The sequence below is a fragment of the Eurypyga helias genome, unplaced genomic scaffold (assembly GCF_000690775.1).
Source record: "Eurypyga helias isolate BGI_N326 unplaced genomic scaffold, ASM69077v1 scaffold26874, whole genome shotgun sequence".
Taxonomy (NCBI): domain Eukaryota; kingdom Metazoa; phylum Chordata; class Aves; order Eurypygiformes; family Eurypygidae; genus Eurypyga; species Eurypyga helias.
This window is the reverse complement of record NW_010246033.1, coordinates 5481-11420: the sequence shown is the minus strand read 5'-3', so window position 1 is coordinate 11420 and position 5940 is coordinate 5481.

Genomic DNA, 5940 nt, shown 5'->3' with positions numbered 1-5940 from the left:
GGTCACGTAGGTGTCGCCCAGGACACTGAGCAGCACTGTCGGTCACCTGGGTGTCACCCACAATGCTGAGCATCACTCTCAGTGACCTGGGTGTCACATCAGTCCCGTGCTGTGACAATGCTGAGTCGTGCTATGGCAGAGAGCACAAATCTGTGCCCAAATTCTCCTGCTCCTAATTGCAAGATACAGCTCATTCCTGGAAAGGTCTCCAAGCTTTCCAGAACTGCACCTGCCAATCCCCGACTATCCTGTAGAACAAGGGGCTCCTGATTTCACACGGCTCTTGCCAAATAAAGGCTCCCAAAGCCCCCCAGTGCTAACTTCTCATTATCTGAACAGCTCCCGCAACGAGCTCTGAGACTGACCTGATTTGACTTGTGGAAGACAACGAAGCGGGAGATTGAAACCAAGTTACCAGAAGACATGACTCTCCCTACTGCCTTCTGGGCTAGAGGGGAAGCTGGGATTTCTCTCATCCAAAAGATACAGATCAAAAAGACCTTTTCCTTTTGCTTAAAGAAACAGAGGCACTTTTTTCAGACTCAAAGCAATACTTAAAGACAGCCAGAAAAAAACCCTCCTGGTCTTTTGACTGCTGCTTTGCTAAAGTTTCCCCATCCTCACCATCATCTCTAGGGGAGGGTGAAATAGGATTGCACAAAAAGAGACCTTAAGAAGAAAATCCTCTCCCTCCCTCAGCACAAAAGCCCTTCAGATACTTGAAATCATAATTCACACGAAGGTGAGGATATCTGCCTGGACTGTAAGGCCCCTCTGCTTTCAGTGCGGTGTTCTCAGCAGAGAACCGCTTACTGAGGCAACTGAGAGCCGAACGATTAGCAATAAAGTTTCCAGGTTCTTGTATTTTTTTCATGCCTGGGCTTTGCAGCCAAGCTACTGTGTGCAGGTTGTTTCGACACTATCGCCACTGTCCTGCAGGCTCCACCAAGCTCAGATGGGGCAGCTTGACTGAACAAGCATCCACAGCAGTCACAGAATCCAGGCCTTAGGTCTGGGGTTTGCAAACACTTGGCCATGAACCTCATTTCACTGGGACTACTGGAGGCCATACTCATACCGAGCTACCTGCAGCTTGTACCACGCTGAAAAGACCTGCTCCCCCAAGCAGGAACAGCTTCTTCCTCCAGCCGGTACCCTGCAGTGTGACCCTCGTGATTATTTTATAAAGCAAAGAGCAGTTTAATAACCAAACCTCGGAAACAGAGCGGTTGATGAGGTCTCTCAGCACCTACTTGTCCAGCCCCAGGAAAACACACCCATCCAACACTTCGCTGACGCAGAAGTGCAAAGCGAGCCGGCAACGATCCGAAGCGGCACTAACCGGCACCAGGATGGCAGAGCTGTGTGTTCGGTTTGCAGCTTTCAGTGCCTCTACCTTACGGACTCGGAGGATGACTTCTTTAGGCACCTGGTTTACACCTCACCCTTGAACAGGGGCATAATAACCATTTACACCGATCTACTCAGCAGGGGCAGAGTAAAATGCTTCTTCAGTCATTTGTTTAACGACCAGAAAGGGCTTAACGTTCCCCTGGTGAAAGCATATAAAAATTATTTCCTTTGGAGGAAACAAACACGATACTTATTTAGCTATTCAGAGATTTATAGCCCAGAGTCTCAGCATGTAAAAGTTATAAATCTAAATAGTTACTAATTTAAAAGTGCTACTTTTTGCTGCTTAAGTGATCAAGGAAGCTTCTGAAGAAATATTATGTTCTTTATCCATAACGGGCATGCATTACGGGAGATAAGGTGTCAGAGCACTTGCAACATGGGAATAGGTAGGCTTTGGCAAAGCTGCAGGCAGATACTCTAACAGCCAGGAGTGGAGTCCCCGAGCAGCCACCAAAAAGATGCTGAACTTTCACTATTACGTAGCATATATCTATAGTTCACATACACCGAACCCCCCCTCCAATAATAAAAAGAAACAATAATAGCAATCAGAGAAAAACATTTTTCTTCCTGAAATGGAGAGCCAGGTAAACTTTATTCTGAAATTACTACCGCCTTAAAAACCCAGTAATCGTTTTAAAGAAGATTCTGGAGTAAGCGCTCCATGCCCGCTGAGGAGATGCCTATTAAATAACGGAGCATATGAAGCCCTCCAGCAGGACACGTTCAGAAGATGCACACAGTAAGCAGCTATTTAAGCACAAATGCAGAGTGAATACCTATTCGTTGTTTCAATTTTAATTGGTAGCTTCCCTGCAATTTAATTTCCCTTTGGATATCTTTTGCCTGTAATTCCTGAGGTGAAAGAGGACTTTAACAATATCTTTATAAATCATAAGGATTTTTTTGCTTCCCCTGGTTCTCCCTGTGTACACACCGTTTCCTGTCGTTCGCATTAATAACGACCTTTGAAAGAAATAAACCCGTGACTAACTCACGCTTAGCTCTGAGGCCCCACATCAGATTGACGTGACAACGAAGAACGGTAGGAACGGCCAGCCTTCCTCCCGGAAAGCCTTCTAGCACCACCGAACACATCGCTGTAAGGTCTGCAAGCCTCTCGCCCCCCCGAGCGGGGCTCCCGCCTGCTTCCAGAACAGCCTGCAGGCACCGTTCTCCGAGGAACTTGGGCCGATCCGCAGCTCACAGACAGGGAAGACTCGTCCGACTACGGCACGATGGGAAAGAGCACCAAGGGTCCCACAAGGCTGTGACACACGTCCTGTGAGCTCAGCAGGGCTCCACCACGCTTCACTCTAGTGGGGGGCTGTTCTGCAGGCTGAGTATCTGAATTCTCAAACCAAGCACGTTCCTTCCCGTTTTCAACAGGTGCCTTGGCTTTACTCTGCACGGACAGCAGCGAAGAAGAGAACAACATGATCACTGAAATCCGGGGCACGGCACTGAAGGAGGATGAACAGCTGCCTGAAAACCCAGCCCTCTCAGCACATTAACAGCCTCCGTTTCCGTTTTTCTTCCCTCTTCTGCTGCTCCGCCTGTAGACCGCTAACCCAGGGCACAGCCTTGAATCTTCGCAATGCCTGTTTAGAAAGGCCTACATTGTCCTGCCCCTCAACCAGCCATCTTACTTCTACCCGAGGATCCACGCTTGGGTCATGCACAACTAACTTCAAATCTTATTTAGCATCAAGTCCCAGAATTAAGCAGCTAAGTGACAGCTGTTTAATTAACTCCTTAAGCTGATTAGAAAGCATTACAGAAATCCCCCCAAGGAAGAGTTTATAACTGTCAAGAGAGCCTAAGGCCACATTAATGCTTCTGTGTAAATTTAGTAAGCTTCTAAACCAATAAAATCCAAACGCTTGACATCCTCAGGGATGTGGTCAAACTCGGCTTTGTTCCCCCTTACCACTGCGAGGGTAGCAAACAAAAACCACCACATGGAAGGGATCTGAAGAGTCAGAACGCAGCAGCCCAACAACAAAGCAAAGAGCTGCATCCCCGAAGGGGCTGCTGGGAGCTCGCACCGGCCCGTGCTCAGTCAGACCGGATTTGCGCCGGACGCTGGAGCAAAGCTGAGCTTGCACCTTTCCGCGCAGTCGCCTCCCGGCTGCTGCTCGTAGGCACAAAGGTTCGGCCCTTGGTTCTTAAAACTTAAATCCACCTTGAATGACAAGATTACGGCAGCTGAGGACAAGTTTTAGAAGCAGCTGGTGGGGCCAGATAGGTGGCGGCTCCAAAGCAAATTTCTTTGGTTGTAGCACATGATTGTCCACTCGGAGCTGGCAAACAGCTTGACCTCACTCCTAAAATATCACAGTGCTTGCTCTGGAAGCTTGAAATAAATAAAATGGAATTTCAATTGCTTTATTTACCCTGTGGTTTCTGAGCCTTTAGGATGCACTAAAAAAAAGCCCAAACTAACCCCACAGGCCTGCACGTGCGCCTGATTCTGGTGTGTGGCCAGACTGCCTCGCCGCTCCTCAGCGAGGTTTGCTCGTAAGGGAAGCAAACAGACCTGGGGAGGATTTCGTCTTCGCTTTTCCTGAGCGGGCCGCCAGCACTCAGCCAGCACTGCCGGGGGCAGGCCAGCTGGGCAAAGACCTTCCGTAAAGCCAAGCTGGGAGATCTGGCCTAAGGTACACAGATACACCGCGTGTGATGCTGCTGAATGGCTGAGACTGGGCAGACCGGTAGGGACATGTCACATGAAATTAGCTAAACCAAATCAAAATTTCACACGCAGGTCGGTATCTCGGCTCCCGCGTCGATGTGCCAGTGTGAAGGCGCCTTTGATTCCCAGGCCTGCAGTTCACAGGCGCTCGGTGCCTGCAGGGCTGTGGAGCTCTGTAAGGGGTGGACTATGGGATGTGATGTAGGGATTTCCAGCAACAAAATGAAAGCTCCAGGACATCACTTCAAAGAAGAGATGGCAATGAGGCTCCAGCGATGCAATTTAGCAGAGTAAATATTTGGTGTGATGTGTAGCAGAGCCAGAACAACTGGGGTCAAACTGCCAAACAGCTTCAGTTTCGTGGGGGTAGGCGTTAAAAATCCCAAACCAATATGGTTTTTTTCCTTCTCTTTGTTCTGCAGCCTGCTGCTGTTATTGCCAGTCTGTATTCTGAGCTGCACATGAATCCTTCCCCTCTGTGCTAACCCCGTGCACTTCGTGCTCTAAAGGGAATCCCAAGGGACACAGCCAGGGAACCCTTTCCCCATCTGCCCTGCAGCTCCCTGGGGCCTGGCCCAAGGAGCAGCTTAGAGCAACCTTTGAGAGGCAGAAACATCCAGCAGAGGAATGTGACAGGGCTTTTTCTGTCATTCTCTGCTTTCCAGAGCCAGACAGCAATCTGCATCCCTCCCTGCCTGCCCACTGCTCCCCCAGGGGAGTGACAGGGCACGGCTCTGTGCCCCCGAGGACCCCTCCTGCCCCTGTCCCCACCATCTGCTCTGGCTGCAACCACATTTCCGCGCTGGCACAGCTGGCAAGGGACAGGCTGAAAGTGAGCCAAGGACGGGAAGGGTGGGAGATGGGGAGTGGGAAAAAACTGGAGGCAGAGAACAGGGGCAGGGGACAGGGAAGGAGAGGGACTCACAGTTTCCTCAGGGAAGGTTACCTGCTGCCTAAAGGAGATATGGGAAAAGTACTGTCCCACTTAGCTTTGCTGAGGGATACAGGACATTGCACACTCGTGTCTAACATGGCACACACAGCAAACACTGCTGGGGGTGCTGGCACAGCCCGTCAGGGAGGCTTGCTGCCTTAGCAGAGGACCTCCCTGCCCACGTACACGGCTCATGCCCCGTTACCTGCTCCCTCTCTCCCACGTAACCACACGTGGGGTGAAGCCTGTTTCTGCACTGACTGGAACTATTGATACTACAGGTCAGGAATGCACGAACAAGTCAACAGTCACAGTAGCTACATCAACTTTACCCGAAGAACACTTCTAAGTGCTTAGCAGAGGTATGAATGACATGTCCTTGCTACTGGGGAACAAGGTTTCTGTGAAAGGCATCCCCAGACCCAGGCTGCATGGGAATCCGGCCCCATCGCTCCCCTGAGGCGCACAAAACAGGTGGAACAAAAGGAGATTCAACGTTTCATTTTCTGAGTAAGTTTAGAGTTCTCAGCTGGCTTACCAACAAACATTCACACCCGAAAGCAACTTCCGTCCCACCTTGTGGCACGTGCTGACGCATCTGCTGAGGCCGGCCTGTCGGTGTTGTGCACAGCTTGGTTCATGTTTGAAGCCCTGCTGCGCAACATCCCAAACTGTCACTGTGAGTGCCGCGGTGACCCCGTTTCCTTTGTCAGCCACGTGCTCACACTGACCTGCCTGAAGCCTGATGGAAGTGGGCAGAGGCACGGATCCAGCTTTCCTTCATGCAGATGTCCAGGACCCCCCTCTGCTGCTGCCTTGAGCTCCAGCACCAAACACACAGCCTCTGCTTAGTCTTTCGGACTGGAGGATCTCCATTACCCAGGCACACAATGCA